The sequence below is a fragment of the Pelodiscus sinensis genome, chromosome 20 (assembly GCF_049634645.1).
Source record: "Pelodiscus sinensis isolate JC-2024 chromosome 20, ASM4963464v1, whole genome shotgun sequence".
In the NCBI taxonomy this organism is placed as follows: domain Eukaryota; kingdom Metazoa; phylum Chordata; order Testudines; family Trionychidae; genus Pelodiscus; species Pelodiscus sinensis.
The window spans coordinates 18,249,092-18,271,890 of NC_134730.1; the positions used below are offsets into that span (position 1 = coordinate 18,249,092).

At 46.3% G+C, this 22,799-nt stretch overlaps 1 protein-coding gene across 1 annotated transcript in view; it reads left to right on the forward strand.

Moving 5' to 3' along the window:
• The first annotated feature begins 1,816 nt into the window (after window positions 1-1,816).
• The window catches only part of ANKFN1 (ankyrin repeat and fibronectin type III domain containing 1), a 361,082-nt gene continuing 340,099 nt past the window's right edge, over window positions 1,817-22,799 (forward strand). Inside the window, exon 1 of the mRNA XM_075903834.1 lies at window positions 1,817-1,876. The gene's annotated coding sequence lies outside the window, so the exon portion shown is untranslated. The remainder of the gene's footprint in view (window positions 1,877-22,799) is intronic.

Consider the following 22,799-nt stretch of genomic DNA (forward strand, 5'->3'; position numbering starts at 1 on the left):
AGAACTCTCTTGAGTTGTAACAGCTGATTTAGTCTCCATCATCTTGTCTGTATAATTGGGTTTATGTTTTCCAATGTGGATTACTTTGCATTTCTGCACATTGAATTTCATGTGCCATTTTGTTGCCCAGTCACCTAGGCCATGTCTAGACTGCTTTCCTCTTCCGAGAGAGGAAGTGGAAATGAGGAAAAAGGAAATGCAAATGAAGCGCTGATTAGCATATTCTTGTACTTCATTCGCATATCCTCTTCCGATCCTTTTTTCGGAAGAGGTTTAAAAAAAAAAGCAGTCTAGATGGGGTTTTTCGCGCAAAAATCACTTTTTTTGAAAGAACCTCGTAAACCTCATTTTTTTGAGGAACAAGGGTTCTCTCAAAAAAGGGGGGGTTGCGCAGAAACCCATGTCTAGACTGCTTTTTTCCCCAAAAAAACCTCTTCAGAGAAAAGGATCGGAAGAGGATCCTGGACGTTAGCTAGAAAACCAACTACTATTAAAGAACTCATGATGTAGTTTAACAGAGCGCAAAACTGTTTGGCTAAAATGTTCTGTAGTTATCCAACAATTAGAGTCCTAACCTAGGACCCTGGAGACCTGGGTTCAAGACCCTTCTCCACTTCAAGCTTCTTATGTGACTTGGGACAAGTCATTTAGTCTCAGAGACTCAGTTCCTCACCTGTAAAATGGGGATAATAGATTGCCCTCCCTCACAGAGGGATCTCTTATTTGGACCTTTCGCATGGCCCTAGCCTACAATAACATCATCATGTTCAATGGATTTCTCTGTTATTTGTTTATCTGCTCATCTTACTTTGATATTTGTTCAAAGGGCTCTTGCAAAAAGACAGGATTAGAAACTAAACCCTTCTGCAGTAATTTTTTCTTCAGTTCATCCACCAGCTTAATATTAAAGCCAAGTGGCCTTTGGCTCTGACCTTTGGTTCCTACTTCTGTGGCTATGACAACACAGTGTGACTGGCTGGCAGATAAAACAGCTTGGTCTGACTATGAAGATATAATTAATACCACTGAAACAAATGCATCCTGTAAAAGACAAGGGTATGTCACTATGGGAACAACAGGAACCCTGCATGAGTTTGCTCACAGCCTGAGCCAGTTAGTTTGAATTGCAGGGCCTATACCCAACCCTGCAAGTTCTTTCTCTTAGAGAAAGGGAAAGTTCATCATGTTTGATGAACTCAGACCACCAAGGGAACTCCCCTACAGCTGACTTTTTAGTACCCCACCCTAATAATTCTCAGGCCAAATTTCCCACTCTAGTTGTTGTTAAGGGCAGCCTGATTTTTTGCTGGTGGAGATGAGATGGCTTCTAGACTGGAAGCAAGGGGCATAGGCCTGGAAAAGGAGGCTGACCAGCTTTCAGGTTGTGCAGAGAACTTCTCTCTTTTCCAGAAACAAGTGAGTTTATGACCCTGGCAAACTGTCAAACCAAGGCTGAATCTGAGGAAGTTTAAAAGTTGGTGCAGATATGTCACAGAACAGTTCTAGCTTAGAGAACTGATCCAAATATGTCCAGTTTCTTTTAGTTATTGCAAACTGTTCTCACTGTGAAGGGCAAATTATGAAAGCCGCTCCAGTGTCTCATTGTTTCAGCCCTGTGATGGGATGGACTAGGTAGGCCCTGAGGCCCCCTAATGGAAGCCTTGTGGCCCTGCTATACTCTGCCCCAGCAAAGGGCAGTAGAGAGGTCCTCCAATCTTCCTAGAGCAGCTGTGTGGCAAACAACCAATCAGGCTCCAGCAGGCTAATATAAGAACAGCTGCAGGACTAGACTAAAATCAGTTTCTTGCTAGAGTTGGTTGAGAGTGGCTAGAGCTCTGGGCTGGCTGCTGGGACTCCACTAGGATGAGGCCCTGAGGTAAGGCTGAAGAACATGCTAGAAACATGGGGCAGTTTCCCAGAGAACTGCAGCAACAAAACAGTTTGCTTAAAGGGATATGGTGGATAGCAGCTATTTATAGGGTCCCTGGGCTGGGACCATTCTACCAGACACTGGGAAATGACCTGGACTTTGAGGTACCCCAGAAAGGGACTGACCTGTAGAGACCTTGCTGCAGAGCTGTGGTCAGAAAGGCCCCGAGAGGGAGAAGACCTTGTTTCCAGGAAGTGAGCCCTGGGGCACCACTCTATATCAGGGCAGGGACAACTTGAAAGAGAGTTAATACAAAAGGAACTGAGAGAGGCCCCTGTTGGTGTGTAATAGGCTATTTCCTACCTTTTAAATGCAGGGGAAAAATTAAATGAAAAATGTTCAACCTGGAGCTATTTTAAACAGTGTAGACAGATCACTCTTCACTAACAATAGGAATGACTCACTGTGTCATCTGATGGGGTTTGCTTTGTTTTGATTTCACATAACAGACTGCATGTGACTTAGCCAGGGGACTGAGTCAGCAAAGACCCACCACAAACAGGTAGAAAGAGTGTATAGGCAAGAGGAGTTGGCTTGGGGTACTGGCAAGAGGGAGTTCACTCCAATACGAGCCCCCTCTAACATTCCTTCAGGTTCAGGCATGTAAACATTAGGGCTGGGGTTTTCAAACTCTGGGTCACCACTTCTAAGGGCAAGCCACTTAGAAGCTTCCAGACACTGTTTACTTGCATCTCTGCAGGTACAGGCGATTGCAGCTCCCATTGGCTGCGCATGGCAATTCCTGCACAATGGGAGCTGTCAGAAGTGGTGTTCTAGTTCATGCTGCTTTCTGCAGCTCCCATTGGTTGGGATCAGCGATCTGCTGCCAATAGGAGCTCCGATCACCTTTCCCTGCGGAGGTGCAGGTAAACAAAGCAGCTCGCTGCCAGCTAGCAGCTTGCCCTTACAAGCGGCAACCCAGTGTTTGAAAACCCCTGGGGGGCTGCTTGTACAGTATGGCGTTACTGAAGCTATGGCAGTCTGGCCCTGGGCTGGTAGTGTGTGTGTGACTATGAGTTTGGCATGGGTAGATTTCCCCTCTTGTTTCTGTTCTTGGGTCTTTCTCTGGGCACTGTAATTGCTGCCATGTCACAGAGGGGAGCTAAGGGTCCTGCTCAGGAGTGTAACTGGCCTTGCTGTGGAGATGCCATCCCTGATCCTTGAACATATTTTTCCCCTCCGTGGTAGGGTAGCTCAATGGTGTTTGAGTGACAGGGCTGTCCCTACCAGCACTGGTGCCCTATGCAACCCAGCGCTGCACCAGGAGCGAGGGGTGTGCTGAAGTTGTGGGGACAGGGAGTTGCCATCTTTCCTGGACTGGACACTGTTTGCTGCAATGGTGTCGGATCCAGGAGAGTTGTCAGTGCAGGAGTCTGGCTGGGAAGAGAGGTGCGGGCCAGAGGACTCCAGAGTAGCAGTGGGCGCTTGCACAGCCGGCCAGAGAGAAGCCGGGCTTTCAAGAGGGAAATGCCACTTCTCTCCAGCCTCCCGCTGCACAGTTGCCCTCTGCTCAGTTAGAGGGCTGCTCAGGCTAGAGGGGGAGAGGCAGCCGGGGGACTGGGGATAGAGCAAAAGGATGGTGAGGGGATGGGAGCTGCCAGGCTGGGGCTGAGTCAGAGAGAGGCAGCCACCAGACTGGAGATGCATAAAGGGCAGCCGGGGATCTGGCTGGGGGCTGCCAGGCTGGGGCTGACCTGAGGGGGGAGGGAGTGGCCAGGGGGTGGGAATGGGGGCTGCTAGGCAGCAACTAAGCTGGGGGGGCACTGAGAATGGGGGCTGCTGAGCTGGGGCTGACCCAGAGAGGGAGCAGCTGGGGCTAAGAGGGTTGCTGGACTGGTGCTGAGGCAGGGAAGGATGAGCAGCCAGGGGATGGAGATGAGGACAGGGATGGAGGCGGCTGGAGCCCATAGACAGCACATGCCTGCACGTGGCACCATGAGATTTGGGGCATACGGTGCCCCAATCTTGGTGGTGTCCTACCCGGCTGTGTGTTTTGCCTATCTGTAGGGATGCCCCTGGCACAGTAGTCTTGTAATCAAGTGGCTGCTCCTTAAGCCATAAGGGAGATTTCCTTTTGCTCCTGTAGTGGAGCACTGCATCAGTGGAGCTAGTGGGCCCTGCTCAAGCATGGGGCGGAGGGGTGATGGTATGGGGTTTTGGCCTGTTGCCGGCAATGCGGGGATGTATTACGGTGTATCTAGCAACTGGAGACTTCCAACCAACACTTCCGCTTTTATAACCACTGACCCAAGCCCAAGCTGTCACGCAGGAGCGATTTGAATACGGATGTGCACACAGAGGGCTGCCTCTTGCTCCAGAGGAAGCTCACAGGAGTTTTGCCGTTGTCTTCAAGGGGAGCAGGAGCTGGCCCTGACTTGCTGAGTAACACAGCAGCATCAAAAGCAGAGCTAGCAGCTGTGCTGCATGAGACGAGCTTGGTGTCTGTATTAGGGATGCAACAGTGTAGTCAATTAACTGATAAGCAAAAGTTTATAGGTTAATGAGAGAGACTACGTGCCTGCCTTTCCCTCCCTCCCCTCAGCCAGTACATTTTTTTAGCAGGCTGGCCAGCAGCCAGTCTCAGTCCTGGCTTGTAACGGGTCTGGGACCTACCCCTGCTGTGGCTCTGCATTTAAAGTGTATTAGGAGCTGGGGGGCAGGCAGCCCGACTCAGTTCTGGCTTGTGCTGGGTCTGGGAGCTCACACACACCCCTTGCCCGGACAGGGGCTGCTGCCACCCCATGCTGCTGCCTCTGTATCAGAGGCAGCAATGCAGGGTGACGGGCAGTTGGTCCACAATGGGAGCTGGTTTTCAAACTGGCTCCCCTCATGGACCAGCTCCTGTCTGACACCCCATGTTGCTACCTCTGATACAGAGGCAGCAGCACAGAGTGGCAAGGCGCTCCTCAGGAGCGGTACCAGAGTGCACTGACTGCTGGTCTTACCTATGGGGACTATAGAATAGTTGAGTAACCAATAAGAATTTATGAGGCTAATTGACTATTCAATGAATCGATATTTAACATCTCTAATCTGCATGTTGTTCTGCAGCTCTGAACTTCGGCACCTGTTGTTTGTTGAGGACTGTAAGCGCCACAAATTTACAAGACCCAGTCCCTGTCCCAAGAAGCTTACAGTCTAGGTCAGAGGGAGAAGAATCACACAATGCAGATATGTGCAGTGTACAGGGCACTGAACAAGCTTCAAACAGTGGGGAGATCTTGCCGAGGGCCATCAATGAAAGGCTTTTTTTGCATGTGGCAAGTTCCAGCAACTAGGAAAAACTAATAGCATTGACTTCATGAGGCCAGTGTACTGTAGAGAGGCACTGTGCCGTTCCCCAGACGGCTCTGCCAAGGCTCCTCCGTTCTTACCCTCAACACTCCTATTATTCCCCTGTGAATGCTGCCAGTTGGCCTGATGTGGGCGCACACAAAGAGCCAAATTCTTCCCTCCGTTACCCTTGGCACCATGAAAGACTTCAAGGGCGCTGCACGGGTGTTACTGAGGGCAGGGTTTGGCAGCCAGCTTCCAGTACAAAGTAGGTCAAGGCCACCAAATGTATTTTATCCAGGAAGCTTGACTCCATACCTCTAGCAATAGAAACGAAACACATTTGAGCTACATTGTGTTGCCTGCCCTTTTAGCTGGGTGGAAAGTGACACTGTGCACAAAGCTTTATCCTTGTGCCAGGTGAAGGGAAATAAGGGCATTTTTCTTCCCCCTTAAGTTATGCACAATACTTGAATTCCCCCTACTTTTATTTCTGGATCATGCAACCGCTGTTGTGCCATCTAAAGGATCCAGGCAGAAACTGTGCTTTAGCTTTAACTGTGTGTTTCTCTCTCTCTTTCTCTCTGTGTATGTATAGAGAGAGAAAGAGGGGGAGGGGGGAGAGAGAGTGTCCCCCATAATATAAGAATTAGGGGCCACCAAATGAAATTAATGGGCAGCAGGTTTAAAACAAATAAAAGGAAGTTCTTCTTCACACAGTCAACCTGTGGAACTCCCTGCCTAAGGAGGTTGTGAAGGCTAGGACTATAACAGCATTTAAAAGAAAACCTCCATGAATTTATCTAGTTAAGTCCATTAATGGCTATTAGCCAGGATGGGTAAGGGATGGTGTCCCTAGCCTCTGTTTGTCAGAGGGTGGAGATGGATGGCAGGGGAGAGATCCCTTGATCATTACCTGTTCGGTTCACTCCCTCTGGGGCACCTGGCATTGGCCACCATTGGCAGACAGGATACTGGGCTGGATGGACCTTTGGTCTGACCCAGTATGGCCGTTCTTATGTTTGTCTGTGAGTCCATCCACCTGTGAGTCCATTTGTTCCAGAATGCTTCTGATATTATAAGAGCTAGGACCACCATAATTCATAGGCAGCTTCCTATTATCCTAACTTAAAGCAAGGTCAGGTTTGGATGTGCCAGGACAATGGGATGTGCCTGGAAAGGGATTGTTTTCCATAAGGAGGAAAGGAAGTAGGAGGGATAGCTATACTACCGAGTGATCACTGGGGGCAGCAAGCCAGGGGACAGCTATACTACTGAGTGACCACAGGGGAGCAGCTGCACCAGCAAGGGTGTCCAACTGGGGACTGGATTTTCCACACTGCTAGCCAATAGACTGGGTAAGTGGCCTTCCCTTCCCAACAGTGCCAGATGGGGGGGAAGGGGGGCGAGGGAGTCCTCATGAACACTGGCCCCACTGCCGCGGTCCCCTCTGGAACTACTCCTGGGTCTGGACAGTGTGGTCCACCCCACAAGAAGATGCTGGGAGTGGGAACCCTGGAGCCCTGTCCCACCCCAGACAAGCTGGAGGGGAGCCGGAGGCTGGCGTCTGTGCCCAGAGGCCTTGCCCCACAGCCCCGGCCCCCCACTCTGGGAGAAGCCACTACCAGAACAGCACTACCCTCATCCCCATAGGCAGCCATGGAAGCCCCTCCCTGCCCTACTCCTGCATCCGATCTCTTGCCCTGAGCCAGACAACCCTGCTTTGAGCCCCAACATACCTCCCAAGCTTCTGCCCTGAGCCACCCCCTCCTCATCTCTGAACCTTGACTCCTGCACCTCCCACAGCCTCTGCCCTGACTCCTGTATCCCCACATCCTGCTTTTTACACCCTCTTCCCCCAGTACCTTCCAAACCGTTGCCTGGACTTCTTCATCCCCACATTCTCACCCCTTCCCCGAGCCCCCCCCTCACCTCCCAACCCCCTGCCTTGACTCCTGCACCCCCTCATGCCCTGAGTTCTGCACCCCCCCCAAGAGTTAAGGACCCAAACAATGCCTACGTCTGCTAGTACTGAATAAAACTTAGCAGAAAATCCTATAGCTGGGGCAGTCTATTTTCTTGCTCTTATAACTCATGAAATGTTGAGACATTATGGTCTGTTAAATCTACCAAAGTGCTACACTGGACAGCCCCATGCAGACCACCTGTTCCTAGTTTGTATTAACATCATCTTTAAACAGGCCTGCATTAACAAGAACTAGGAACCCTTTTGTCTGTGCCCACGGCAGCCACAGAGTAGGGCTACATCTAGACTGGCATGATTGTCCGCAAATGCTTTTAACGGGAAAAACTTTTTGCGGAAAAGCGTCCGTGCCAATCTAGATGCGGTTTTGCGCAAGAAAGCCCCGATCGCCATTTTCGCCATTGGGGCTTTTTTGTGCAAAACGGTTCTCCGTTGTCTACACTGGCCCTCTTGTACGAAAGAATTTGCGCAAGAGGGCTTTTTCCCGAGCAGGAGCAGCATAGTATTTGCGCAAGAATACTGACAATCTTACATTAGATCGTCAGTGCTCTTGCGCAAATTCAAGCGGCCAGTGTAGACATCTGGCAAGTTTTTCCACAAAAGCTGCTGCTTTTGCAGAAAAACTTGCTAGTCTAGACACAGCCCACGAGTTACAATGTCGCACTTTGGTGTACACGGCTTTTCACACGCCCAAAATCTCAACCGAGAGGCAATGTAGACATAGACTTACACACAATGAAGTGAGTAGGTCGGGATCTACCTATTTCCCTTTTGGTGAATCTAGCCCAATGTTTCAAGATGAGAATGTCCTCAATAATACACTTCACTCTCTGGCTAGGTCTACACTGGTGTGATCTTGCGCCAGAGCTATGCAAATGAGGCTAAGCGTGGAATATCACTGAGCCTCATTTGCATATATAATGAACCGCCATTTTTGCGGAAGAGGCTCTTGCGCAAGAAGGAGCTGTTTACGCTGCCCCTTCTTGTGCAAGAAAAACCCTCTTATGCAATGCCGCTACGCTGATTATTTTCAGGAATAACGGCATTGCACAAGAGGGTTTTTCTTGCACAAGAAGGGGCTGTGTAAACAGCTCCTTCTTGCGCAAGAGCCTCTTCTGCAAAAATAGTGGCTCATTATATATGCAAATGAGGCTCGGCGATATTCCACGGTTAGCCTCATTTGCATAGCTCTGGTGCAAGATTGCGCCAGTGTAGACATAGCCTCTGTGTTTTCAAAGTGAAACGCTAAGGACCCAGCACCGTAAAACAGGGTTGAGGTGGCAAGTACAAGATAAGCAAAGAGAGAGAGCAGAAGGAGTCCTGTAAATATCTCCCATATGTACAAGCTACCACTGTACTCCAGAGGGCAGTATGGTAATGCCTATGTTACCAATCAGATCCACAAAGATTCCCCCAAAGCTGCTTAATGAGACTGTTTATAATAGATTTTAATATGAAGTTTAATTGATAGGATACAGAAACCATCCGGTATAGGAAAGCGAGATCAGATGACACCCCTTAGTTAAAATGCTCTTTATCAGTTCATAAGAACCTGACTTGCAAGATTTTATAAGGATGCAGGGTTGAAGTTTCACTGTCAGTCTAACTGCATGATCTTTTACAGTTTTAAGGTGCTTTATTCTTAAGCTATTTTTGTGCCAGGAAGGCAAAACAATTTTTTTGTGCCATTTTTGCAACAGGAAGGTAAATAAAAACTAGCCTTTATGATTTATGTAGCACTCTAGCACTTCTTGAAAGGAAAAACAAAACAAAATTGAAGACATCATCATGTTTTTACTGGCAGTTAACCTTTAATGTTGATTGGAACTCTAGAGTTTAGATTAATAATTAAAATATATATTTTAATTATTAAAGTATTTACTTTATAAAAATGTCCACTAAAAAATCCAAGCAGTTGCTGGGTTTTTTCTGCTCAGTGTATTATAATCAATTAAAGTCAACATTCAAAATGATTTGCTTCCAAAAGCCATCTGTCTCCATACCATCTACTGGTAGTCCCATGTATTGCAATCTATAAAGTCTCAGAGGAATAGCCTGTTAGGGTACATCTAGATTGCAGAGTTTTTCCGGGATATCAGTGGTATCCCAGAAAAGCTCTGTTGTCTCCAAGGAATGCGTCTGCTTTTCTGAAAAAAAATTCGGAAAAGCAGACAAATTTTTTCAGCATCCCTGTAAACTTCATTCTACAAGGAACAAGGGATGTTCTGAAAGAAGCTTTTTTTCCCAACATTTTTCCAACAAATGTCTCGAAAGCCTGTTTCAGAAGAAAAGCGGAAAAGGATATGCAATTTGCATATCTTTTTCTGACTTTTCCTTGTAGTCTAGAGACAGCCTTAGTTTGTGTCTGCGAATAGAAAGAACAGTCCTAGGGCACCTTAAAGACTAACAGATTTCTTTGGGCGGGCATATGCTTTTGTGGATAACAATCCCCTTTGTCAGATTCATGGAGTGGAAATCACAGAAGGTGGGACTAGATGGTGCTTGGTCCTGCTGTGAGGGCAGGGGACTAGACTTGACCTCTCAAGGTCTCTTGCAGTTCTAGTGTTCTGTGCCACATTATGCATACGTATAGTGAAGTCTCCCTCCTATGTAAGGACTAGGAGTAGAACAGAGGACTGCAGGTCTCCACGTTACTGAAACTTCATCACCGCTATGGGAGGACTGTGGTCCGTGCACTATCCTGGGAAACTAAGTGTTGAGCTGATTGGTGACCTTCCTGTGTGACCACTGAGTGCATATGGACCCATCAATATTTAAGCATGATGATTTAGGAAGCTATCTGTGCAACTCAGCAGTCCCTGGTCTGATGTGACAACAAACACTACTATCCTAGTTTGGATCGTGGCTGTTTTTTGGCCGTGATCCTTGGCTTGAATCCAGATTCCTGACTCCAGTTTTGACCACTAGATCTAACTCCTGGTCCTACCTGGCATGCCAGACCACCTGCATCCTGGTTGGGGCTCCCTGAAAGGGTCACAATCTAAATAGACAACACAGGAAAACAGTCTGAGAGAGAGAGAACTATTGTCCCCATTTTACAGATGGGACCTTAAGGCACAGAGGGTATGTCTACACAGCAACATTATTTTGAAATAACTATAGTTATTTCAAAATAACTTAGTTCACGTCTACAGAGCAGGCAGTTATTTAAAAATAATGTCAAAATATTTTCAAGCTGGAGGACTTGTTACTCTGACTCCTGTAACCCTCATTGTGCGAGGAAAGTTGGAGGAAGAGTGCTCTGTGTCGAAATAAGTGCTGTGTAGACACTCCCAATTTAGAAATAAGCTATTTCAAAATAAACTATGCAGTTGACTTAGTTCTATTTGTGTACCTTATTTCAAATTAATCCCTGCTGTGTAGACACACCCAGAGAGATTAAGTGAAGTGCCTAAGAAGCTTGCAGCAGAGGTGGGAATTATGGCCATAACTCCTGAGTCCCAGATCAGTGCCTTAACCATAAGAGCATCTGCCTCATTTGAATAGGGAAATCTGAAACAGGTGGAGGGAAACCCTGTGCACTAATACACAATCAATGTATGCATGAACCTCTGTAAACCCAAACTCTAACTTTAGTCAAGTTTAATAATGACTGCATTTGATTTTCACTGTGCCTTTATAGGTTTTCATTTCAAACTGGATTTCTCAGACTGTTTGCTTTGGTAAAATATTTTGAGTTACATGAACACGATCCAGAATGGATGGACCTGTGCCTAGTGTCACTCAACTTTTGCACATTGGCTTGGCTCACCGTGTCTGGCTTTAGGTTAATCCCATTCATGTGTCACTATAAAGGTGGGCTGCCTTTTTAAGGCCAGGAGACGTGGGGACATAAAACCATGTTCAGTTTGCCCTGCTTGATATACCTGTGCTGGCTGAGGGACATAAAGGAAAGGAAGCCCAGTAGAGGAGAGCTAGTTGGAGGGGAGAGGAGAAGGCTGGAGAGAACCCCAGAAGACAGAGGCCTATGAAAGATGCCAGGCAGGAAGGCCTAATTGTGACTGTTCAAGAAAGGGCAGGAAGCAAGCCAAAGGAACCCAATAGGGGCTGGAGAGATGGAAAAGTGAACGCTGAGCCCTACTGGTGAGTGGAAGAGACCTTGAACTGAAGGATAGAAGACAGACCCATCGGGAAGAACTAGGGACGGGGGCCCATTTAAGATAGAAGCGAAAACTGTGCATTTTGTTTGTTTTGGATTCCCTGGCTTTTAGCTGGAGGGCCAAATTGTGGCAGTGTCACATCTTTGCATTGTATAGGCTCCATGTGGTTATGCGGAAGCAGAGTCTGAGTAGCTGCAATGCCACACTATACTGCCAGGGGGTGCTCCGAGCTGGTGAGGCTCGTAATCGACCCTCTCAGCAAATGAGTGTACAAATGGGATCTCACTCCAGGCCTCGTCACAATTAAGCAACCGGTCACCGGACACAATTCACGTATGTTTCACAAGTTGGTCTCAATCCTTCAGGACACTAAGTGCTGCCTGAGGCCAGGCCTAACTTAAGGCAAAACAAAAAAATAACATACACAACTCCAGCCATGTTAAGTACCTATCTGGGGTCGACGTACCTTGATTCAAGTTTCCCCACCATCCCCACAGTAACAAATGCTCCTGTTGGCTTCCCTTACTACTTGTAGGAGCAGGAGTATTGGCTGCCAACAGGAGTGCTCTCTGAGTTCGATTTAGCGGGTCTAGTAAAGACCCGCTAAATTGAACTCTGGAAGATTGATTGTGGCAGTGTCGATCTTCCCTGGAGGGAAGACATGGCACGAGACAGATGGTATACAGTGCAAAAGCTGAGTCAGATTCATGCCAGCGCAAGAGCAGAGAACAGGTTGCTTATGTATCAACTATTAGGGTAGTTCCAGAAACTGGTGGGGAGTGCCCTGAATTGCACACCTGTTTCAATGACCTCTTGTGCAGAACAGTTGGAGTGCAAGGATGCTCCTGCCCTTGGCTTGCTGACATCCTGCTTCTCTGCTCCACCCCCCAGCTTGCCCTGGAATGATTATGAGCCCTGGACTGTATCAATGGCAGTGCAGAGATGACTCTGCTTCAGAGAGTTTTAGGCATCTAATTTGGGCACCTCCCTCTTGCACTCCAACTGTTCTGCACAAGAGGTCATTGAAACAGGTGTGCAATTCAGGGCACTCCCCACCAGTTTCTGGACTGTGCCATAGTCTAGCTGGCATAGCAAAGTCTCAGGGCTACACTGACGAACTTCATATGTGTGGTTTAGAGTTTAGCAAAGTTGGTTGGGAGCATCACGTAGAATTTCTTGGATTGGTTGTTTAGGGGGATTGTAAAAGCTTGAGGTGTTTCTCAAGCTTTTTTTTTATTTATAAAGTACCCCTTTTTCAAAACAAAACAAAAAAATTAAGTATCCTCACTACCTACAGTTTTCAGACACACACTTTTTTTTCTACCATTTAAACTCATTTGTTTAAGCAACTTAATCGTAGCCAGGCGGGCGATGAAATTTTTGGGTGTAAAAAGCACAAAAACAATAAAACGCTGTAAAACTTAAAACAAAAATTCAGTTTTCTCCAAATTTCAGTTGTTGACGTACCCCCCAGACTTCTCTCGAGTAGCCCTAAAATTAATCATACCACTGGTTGAGAAACACTGTGCTATAACACCAAACAGAGAGCCATCCTTGCAGTGAGGATGGAAAAACGCTTCCCTTAAAACATGATCTGAATCAAACTAGGATCATGTTGCAATTATTACAATGAAATGACCAGAATAAGAGGATTGTTCAACCATAATAATCTGAAATTAGATCCTGATCTACATGTAAATAATGCCAGCCTGAGAAATGGGAATCTCTACATACTATAACCATAAAAAGCTGTCACTTCTCCTTCTCGCTGAGTGTTACTTCACTGTTTGTGGATTCTAGCAGGGTTTTGTTGAGTGAAGCAGAGATTAAACTAAATACACATGGCCTAAAAACCATTTATGACTACTGTGTCTAGATGGTGCAGACTATACTGAGAGAAGGAGCCGGTGACTCGTATTTCAAAACAAGTTTAGGTCGTCTTTCTGTGGTTGTGGAGCTCCTTGTATATGTCTTTTTACATTATCTATGCCGTGAGAAGTGAGCGGGGGCAAAGAATGTGTCTGGATCACATTTATCATGGTTTTGGTTCTCACACAATGAATACAATAAAACATAATAGGGTTTTATGTCTCCCTTTCCTTGGATGATTTAAGCATGTGCCTGAGATCCTTCCTGATGGGCCCGATCCAACGGCCATGAAGTTAATGGGTGTCCTTCTTTTGATTTTTTTTTTTATGGGCTTTGGATCATTCTTCAGCCTTTTCCATTCTAGAAAGCTTCCCTGTGTACTTTGAGGAAACTGGGGCAGGAGAAATGAGATGCCTGACAGTTTTTTCACGTCCAGGCTTGACAGCGAAATGATCATTGGTGGTCTCGGTGTTATCTTTTTCCTTCGGAGTAACCTGGTTTTTCTAAGCTTGGGAATCAGAGCAAAATTGAGAGGAGTGCCAGGCTCTGGTATAAATAGCAGCAGAGTTCTCCCACCATTTTTTTTAAGGCTGGTTTTGTTGTCATTTAATATTGGAAGTACAGGCAGTCCCCGGGTTACGTACAAGATAGGGACTGTAGGTTTGTTCTTAAGTTGAATTTGTATGTAAGTCGGAACTGGTACATATTGTAGGGGAAACTCTAGCCAAACATTTCTCCAGAGCTCAGTTTTATTCTCTCACACCTCACTTCCCTCAGTCCTTTATTCTCAAGCTGAGGTGTCTGCTGAGAAAAGCCGCTCTGCGTCTCCCTGGTCTGCTGGGGGGGAGGGGGCGCTAGCTTCGCGTCTCCCTGGTCTGCTGGGGGGAAGCAGCTAGTGCGGGGTTGCCTTACATCGGATCCCTACTTACAAACGGGGTAAGTCGGATCCATGTAACCCGGGGACTGCCTGTACTGTGGATTCACACAATGCATTCTTCTAGGTCTGGCATGGATGCAGAGATCCAGGAAACTCCAATTATGGTGTAAGCTTAAAATAGAAAGATTGGGCTATGGTGTGCCTACAGCCCCAGCATTGATCTAGGGGGCTAACAAAAAGAAAATCACTCCCCCAGATCTCAGTCTCCATAGAAGACTAGAAACAACAGGGGCTGTGTCTAGACTGGCCAGTTTTTCTGGAAAATCAGCTGCTTTTCCAGAAAAACTTGCCAGCTGTCTACACTCGCCACTTGAATTTCCGCAAAAGCACTGACTTCCTACTGTAAGAAATCAGTGCTTTTTGCGGAAATACTATGCTGCTCCCGTACGGGCAAAAGTCCCTTTTGCGCAAAACTTTTGTGCAAAAGCGCCAGTGTAGACAGCTCAGATTTGTTTTGTGCAAAAAAGCCCCGATTGCGAAAATGGCGACCGGGGCTTTTTTGTGCAAAAGCACGTCTAGATTGGCACGGACGCTTTTCCACAAAAAGTGCTTTTGCAGAAAAGCGTCCATGCCAATCTAGACGCTCTTTTCTGACAATGTTTTTAATGGAAAACTTTTCCGTTAAAAGCATTTCCGGAAAATCATGCTAGTTTAGACGTAGCCCAGGTGGAGCCTGAGGAAACAGACTTCTTAATAATGGGATGGGCTGAGAAAGATGACATTAAATTGGACTAATGTCTAAGACTATAACAATTGAAGAAGAGCTCTGAGTTCTAGGACTGTTCCATCTTTCATGGTTTGATTTTCCTTTCACAATCCAAGGGCACATCCTTAGCAATCTTGCTTTATGCCAGTTTCAGTGGAGCCTCATCACTTTACCCCAGTGGCAGTTCTAGCCCCCTCCTCCTTTTAAGCTTAATAGGATGCGTTCCCATTTTCATGTGCAGAGGCTGCCTAACTAAAATAGTAAAGCCTGATGCTGGGAAGCCTGCAGAGGCAGGTATTGCATGTGTTGGGCTGAGACAGTAATGGATTTCCAGAAATCAACTTATAATAAAGTAGAAGACTTACCCGGCATTGACCGGGTCCTTCACGGCAGTGTGGGTAGTGCAGGCATCAGGGTGGGGGTTGAGGAGAGGCTTATGACAGGGGGTGGAGGTGCGGGAATCAGGGCAGGTGATTGGGAGGATGAAGAGCTCAGAGGAGAGGGAAAGGGGCTCAGGGCAGGGAGTGGGAGTGGCTGCTGTCGTCTCCTGGGGTGCCCAGGGCAGTGGGGGGCACCCCACCCATTGGCTTGTCACCAGGGCTGGGGGAAGGCTGTGCACCCTGCCAACAGGCTTGTTCCTGGGGGGTAAGGCTCAGAGTGGGTGGGGCTATGCACACCGGAGATGGAAGAGGAGGAAGGTCTGCCCAGGCTACATGGTGCACTAGGCAGTGATGGGGGAGAGGGCTGGGCTGTGGCTCCTTTGTAGGGGTCTTTTCTTCCCCTCCTTTTTTGTGGGCTCCCCCATCTACTGGGGTTTTTTCTCCCCCTCCCATCTCCTGTCCATCAGGGCTTTTTCTCCCCCCTCGGCCCCTCCCCATCCTCCAGGTCCTTTCCTCCTTCTCTCCTCCCCCGTCTGCTGGGGCCTTTTCTTCCCTTCCCCTCCTCTGTCCACTGGGGCTTTTTCTCTCCCCCCCCCCCCTCCACTCCAGTACTGTGGCCAAAGGCCAGGGGGCTATTTACCTAGTCCAGTGGCTAGCAAGATGGTAAACCTCAAGCCCAGCTGGCTGCTCTCTTGGTGATGTGGTCGCTCCCAGTAGTCACTCTCCAGTATAGTGTCCTTCCAAATAGCCTCCTCCTTTTCCACATTATGGAAAACAATCCCATTCCATGCACTTCCCATGTTCCTGGCACAACCAAACAGTGACCTTTCTTTTAGCTAGTAGAAGAGGGAACTGCATACCAAATTCTCATAAAATGGTAAGAACTAGGAGTTCTTGAACAAATACAGAAAAAGACAAACTCTCCCATATATAGTAGATAAAGCATATTACTTTTTAAAACTAGTAATGAGTACAGCAATACAAAAAGCTGTGGCATTACTCATAAAATCAATTTTCATTTTAAATGGTCTACGTCACTAAGGGCACTTTACACAGCAGGGCTAAAGCCAAAATAAGCTATGCAACTTAAGCTATGCAATTGATGTTGCTCAAGTTGAAATAGCTTATTTCAGCTTTTGGAGCTGTCTAGACAGCAGGAATCCAACTTCCCTTGCTCCCCAAAAAATGAGGGTTACAGGAGTCAGAGTAAGACGTCCTCCAGCTTGACATTATTTTGGCATTATGTACAAATAACAGCTTGTAACGTAGCGGACTCTGTTATTTTGGAATAATGTCAGTTATTCCAAAATAACACTGCTGTGTAGATGTACCCTAAATGAATTGTCTTGGCTAAGATGTAATATAGAGTTCAAACCCTGTCTGAATAAAGATCTCATTCTTTCCCCCACAAGAGTTAGCAAATAGGGGCTTAGCAATATTTCAAACTTCTTCTCTAGTTTCAAATGGATACAGTATTTTGCAGTTCCCATCTAAACTGTAGTGAAGTTTTCCAGTGCAGTGCTCAGAGGCAGCTGCAATATCATAGTTGGTAGAAGTGATTCCTATACACTGTGGCTTTGTCTACATGGCGAGTTTTTGCAGCAGAAAATATGCTAATGAGGGGCTTATTAGCATAAGTTTAGATCATTCGCATATTTTCTGCCATTTTTATTGCGCAGAAGGAAATGGTAGAAAATATGCTAATGATATCGACTTATGCTAATGAGTCCCTCATTAGCATATTTTCTGCTGCAAAAACTTGCAGTGCAGACAAAGCCTGTGTGTTTGGCATTGTAAGACCTTGACTTCAGTGGAACTCCACACTTGGGATAGAGTTCATGCTAGCAAACACTGGTGAAAGAGATGAGCTTCAGTTTGTAAAGGACTTTCGGATTCTCCAGAATGATAGGCATTTTATAAAAGTAAGAAATTTTAACAAGGTAATTGCTGCCTACACCTGTGCTGGACACAAAGATTTTTATAAGAATTCTACAGTGGCAGTGGAAACAAAATTTATATCCTCTTGCTCCGAAACCTCACCCCTTCAGAGCCGAGATAAAGGAGACACTCCATCATTCTTAGCAATATAGTGCCTATGAAACACTGTAGACCCAGCTGAAAAATTCTGTAAAGTGCAGCAATAGCATTTTCATTACAACATTATCCACTTTTTTTTTAAAGTTGATGATCAGTTTCCTTCACTTGGTTTCATCTCAAAGGTATTTGTGTAGCTCCGTTTATGAATTCTTATTTTTCCCTCACAGGGAATTGATAGAATTGCCAAAACAATGCATGTAGTGTGACAAACCTCTGCAAAAGCAGGAATTCTCTGTTTGTTGCCATTATTTATTCTTGCGGAGGAATTTGACGAGTCTCTGGAAAGCAAGAAGATTGTGAGTGGCACTATCAGCTTACGTAGTGGAATACAGATTGCCTGAAAAGTTCATTTAAAATGTGGTGTTACCCAGGATGTTTTCCTCTTCCTTGATTTTTTTTTCCCCCCTAACCTGCTACAACAATCAGCAGAATATTAATAGAAAATAATGTAAATTCTGGACCTAAGAAAAACAGCAACAAGAAACTCAAGATACAATCAGAAGAGTTTGCAGCATTGGAGTACTATTAGTGACTGAAGTTGGTTGTTCACCGTGGACAGTCAAGGTATTAAAGGAGCACTCAAGGAAGACAAAACTGCTGTGGGGACACACAATGAGTTTTCTGTGTCCATCTTGACTACAGAGGATTGAGGGAGATTCCTCAAACTTGAGCCATTCTTTCTAGGTAACAAATCATAGGAACTATCCCAAATTGAGATGTCAATGGAAGAAGTTTTGGAACTTTTACACTGTAAGAAGTCACTGGGAGTAGATCATATTCGCTCGAGTTCTGAAGGAACTCAGATATGAAATTGCAGAACTATTCACTGTGGAATATAACCAATCTCTTAGGTTAGACTCTGGACCAAAGGCGGAATTTCAGGAGAGTAGGAGAGGCAGCAGCCGTGTGCTCCAGGATGTAGCTTGCTTTTCATCCCATTCCCAAGGGTTGAATGAGTACGTCTAAGGGTACGTCTAAACTACATGGCTCCATTGACGGAACCATGTAGATTAGTTTACTCGAGAAAGGGAAATGAAGCGGCGATTTAAATAATCGCTGCTTCATTTAAATCAAAATGGCCACCACGCTGTGCCGATCAGCTGATTGTCGGCACAGCGCGGCAGTCTCGACGGGGATCTGCCAACCCCAGAACCCTTCATCAGCAGATCCTGTAAGCCTCGTTTCATGAGGCATAAAGGATCTGCCGGCAAAGGGCTCTGGGGTCGGCCGATCCCCGTCTAGACTGCCGCACTGTGCAGACAATCAGCTGATCGGCACAGCGCGGTGGCCATTTTGATTTAAATGAAGCAGCGATTATTTAAATCGCTGCTTCATGTCCTTTTGCCGTCCTGCCTAATCTACATGGCTCCATCGATGGAGCCATGTCGTTTAGACACACCCTGAGGGAGTGAGTGGAAAAGTACTTGCATTCTGTGCATGAAAGGAGCTCACCAGCCAGGTGTGCAAGTACTTTCCCTCACTCCCTTAACGTCTGGGGAACGGGATGAAAAGCAAGCCACGTCCCGGAGTGCATGGCTGCTGCCCTCCTCCTCCCCCACCCTCCTGAAATTCCACCCTTGCTCTAGACCAGATGACTGGAAGATAGCTAAAGTCACACCAGTTATTAAAAAGGGCTCTAAAGGTCATCCTGGTAATTTCAGGCCTATTTCTTTGATCCAAAAGATAACATTTAAATATGAATACTCTTCATCCCCTGGATAGGTTCACTGTATTCAATTTAAATACAACAAAGATTAATTCAGCCTGTTGTAGCTTTTTATAAATTTAAAGACAACTATACAGTACATCTCCGAAAGTACATACTACACGCAAACCAATAAACCCAAAGTCTCAACCGAAAACATCTCCAATGGATGCAGTGCTGATATGCTGCAGGAACTGATGATATATATTTCTCTTTTATGCTGTTCCTGACTCAGCTTGCCAGTTCAATATTCAAGGTTCATACCTGCTTTTTTTTTTTTTTTTTTTTGAGATGATGAATATCCTAGAAGAAAAATGGATTGGATTAAAATGGATTTTGCCTTTTTGTTTGAGATGACAAGTGTTTATTGAACTCCAGATTATTATATACTGCATTTTATTATGTTACTAACGATGGCGGAGGCAGGCAGCTATATATCAAACAGGACAAATTCCTAGGGTAATTTTTTTTCAATAGAAACTATGTGACTTAAGACCCACAATCAAATTTTGGGGATTTAGGGGATTTAAGCTTTTAAGTCACTCTTGAAAATGTGATTTATTCTAAATCACATAGGATACACATTTCAGAGCACCTTAGGCAAGTAAACCAGATATTTTGGTAGCGATCCCTCCAGGGTGACACCATTCAGTCTATGCAGGATTGGGCCCTTACTTAGGAAGCTATATTTGGAACGTACACGAGAAATTCATCCTTCAATTACATGAATGCACTTTGCACTGGTCATGTGAGATTGGCTGATAAAATAGAAGGATTTTTTTATTCTCTGTTACTGTGCCATGGAGGACCAGGTGTGGCAGGGTTTACAGCTCAGAAGAATTTTGAATTGGTTTTCAAGAACCTTTTAGACAGAAATTGGCCATACATCAACTGTTTCTTCTGCACTGAATACCAGAAGGCACGAAGTGCAGTTCATCACTGAGACACGTGGGTGTCGGCTCTTTGTGACACCAGTGACTAAGGTTGTTGGCATTGCTCTGTCAGGGACAGTGTTGCTAAAACACAGCTTTGTCTACATTTTCTGCTGCTGTGATGAGGTTGTTCCCAACCACAGGAGGAGAAATATATAACAGTGCATGGACATACTCAGATTGTGGTTATAAGCGGCTATCTCTGTGTGTATTTGATAGGAATCTAGTACTGTTTTCTTAATTGTGTTGCTACACAAGTGATTTGCATATTTATTTGGATTTGCAGGTTTTATCATCTCCCAATGGGATCCTCTGCTAGTTCCCTCTTTCCCTATCTGGACACCTTGGCTTTGTCCACACTACAGCTTTTGCACAGAAAGGAAACGTCCACACTGCATGGTTTTGTGCAAAAACCCCTTGAGCAAAAACGGCTTGGGATAGATTATGCAAATGAAGCGCAACAAAATGCTAATCAGTACTTCATTTGCATTGCCTCTTCGGCAAAAGCCGTAGTGTAGACATAGCTATCGTGTAATAGAGTTTCCTCCCAACCAAAGCCCCATACAATGTGCAGAAATGTTACCCTAACGTGTGTTACCTTAAAGCCCGGAGGAGTGGCAGTATGAGATTGTTTTGCAGACAGGCATTGAGGAATCCCACCCTGGAAGCAGAAGCTGGACTGCAGATTGAATTCCTTCCCTTCTGCTGCTGACAATCTCTGCACCATTGCTAAGGGTGGATGAGCTGCATCTGGGTCCATAGCGTTGGCTCCTTTAGTCGAGATGGGCAGGTGGTTCCGTGCAGGTCTAATCAACATGATGATGTGGGGCCAACAGCCCATCTATGTTAGTCTCTGTATGAAAAGGGGGGCTCAGAGGGCCAGGCCTCCCGGCAGTCAGCACATCTGGCTCTTGGACTTTCTGCCAGTGCCATAGAGATTCCTAGTCCTAAGTTGGGAATCATCAGCTTTCCACCCACACCTGGGCCTTGGCCTTTCAGGGGGGGCATCATAGGAGACCCAGGCTCTTCCTCTCCACTGGTTCCCAGCCCAAGGCCATGTGCAAAGCAACACTGGCAGAGTCCTCCCTTCAATGAGTCCTTCTCCGCTGCCCTGTGCTGCTTCTTACCCGTGGGTCCCTTCAGTGTGGGGCACTGCCCCTATTCCAAAGTCACCTATTTAATGAAAAGCATCCAGAAGAGCATGCCTTGCAGGACCTGCTGCTTAAAGGGGGAGTTGGTTGGAGAAGGCTCTGCCTGGTGCCTGACCTGCCCTTTGGTCCCTGCTCGGGCTCCACCTTTCATCTGGTGTCCCAGAGAAGGCCCCCTCTCCTCCTGCAGTCTGTTTGCTGCCTCCTGTCTGGGCTTCTGAGCTCCTTTTAGCTGCTGGATTTTCAGGGATTGGATCCTGGGTTTCCTGCTGCCAGACATGGCTGGGGCTGGGAGAGAGAGCACAGATGCTCTAAGAGCAATAGCACACCTGGAATGACCCTGTTGCCCTGGCAGCTGAAAAGACAAAATGCTTTGTCTCTGCAGTGGTGAGGGCCTGAGCCTAGTAGTCAGGAGGCACGAGTGCAAACTCCTGCTCACACAGGATCACAGTGGCAGACCTTGGACCAGTCACTTAGCTTCCCCGTGCCTCAGTTCCCCATCTGTGAAATAAGCTAATAGCGCTGCTTCAGGGCGTTCTGAGGATAATACATTAAAACCTGTGACTCGGGCAGATGCCACAATAATGGGGCCCATATGAAAGCTCAGATTTCCTATTTACCTGTATTCCATAAGTCCACTGAGGCATTCCTATACAGCTCATAGATACTGACACAGACACCTAGTTCAGAGGAGATCTCTGTATGCCCAGCAGCCAAAGAGTCCATGCTGCCCTCCAGAGAAAACCCACCAGGTAGAACTTTTTGTTTAACTATTTGTTTTTTGTAGCCCCCACCAGCAGTCTCCAGACTCAGGTAAGTTAGGCCAAGTAGATTGATCTTTTGGCATTTGATTTAGCAGGTTTAGTGAAGACCCACTAAATTGAATGCTGAGGATGGCTCTGGCCAGTGCAGTACTCCTAGCAGTCATGAGAAGTAAGGGAAGCAATGGTCCCGTTGGCTTCTATCACCTCGCTCTGTGAAGACTGTGCCAAGCTCAGTTTAAGGGATGCCAACTCCAGCTACGTATTTTACATAGCTGGAGTTGCGCACCTTAAGCTGACCTTGCAGGTCTAGTGTAGACCTGTTCTTAGACTGATGTACCATGGAAGAGTAGACCAGCACATAGACCTTGTCCTGAGACGCTCACTGGACAAATGAAGTTTAAGGGGAAGGGATTCAACAGTATCTGAGGCAGTGCTTGGTCCATAGAAAATCTTAGCTCTGTTGAACTTAAAGGTAAAACTCCCATGGACCTCAGTGGAAGTGAGATTTCACCCATCCTATTCATCATGCTAGTTCAGAAAACCTCTAAATTCAGTCTAAGCCTGTCTTTGGATGTGGTTGGCATGTAGAGCTTCAAGGAGGGAAACCTCCCCCAAACATGGAAATTTTAACTTTCTCAGATCAAGGGCTTATCTTTTTGTTCCCTTGCGAATGCACCATGCACATGTCATGCGCTGTCTGAATAATGGTCAGGCCCCTGTCCAATTGTGCAGTGCTATGACATGAAGGGAGCAAATTCCTTCCAGGAAAGTGAAATGTTTCCACAAAGCTCATAAGTTTCACATGGCTGGAGAGCTCAGCGGATGATGCTGTAAAGTCCATCAGTTCAGAAGGGAGTCCAAAGCATAAACTGTACTCGGTAACTGTGGAATGCAGCCTGCCTTTCTTTCTTTCTTTCTTTCTTTCTTTCTTTCTTTCTTTCTTTCTTTCTTTC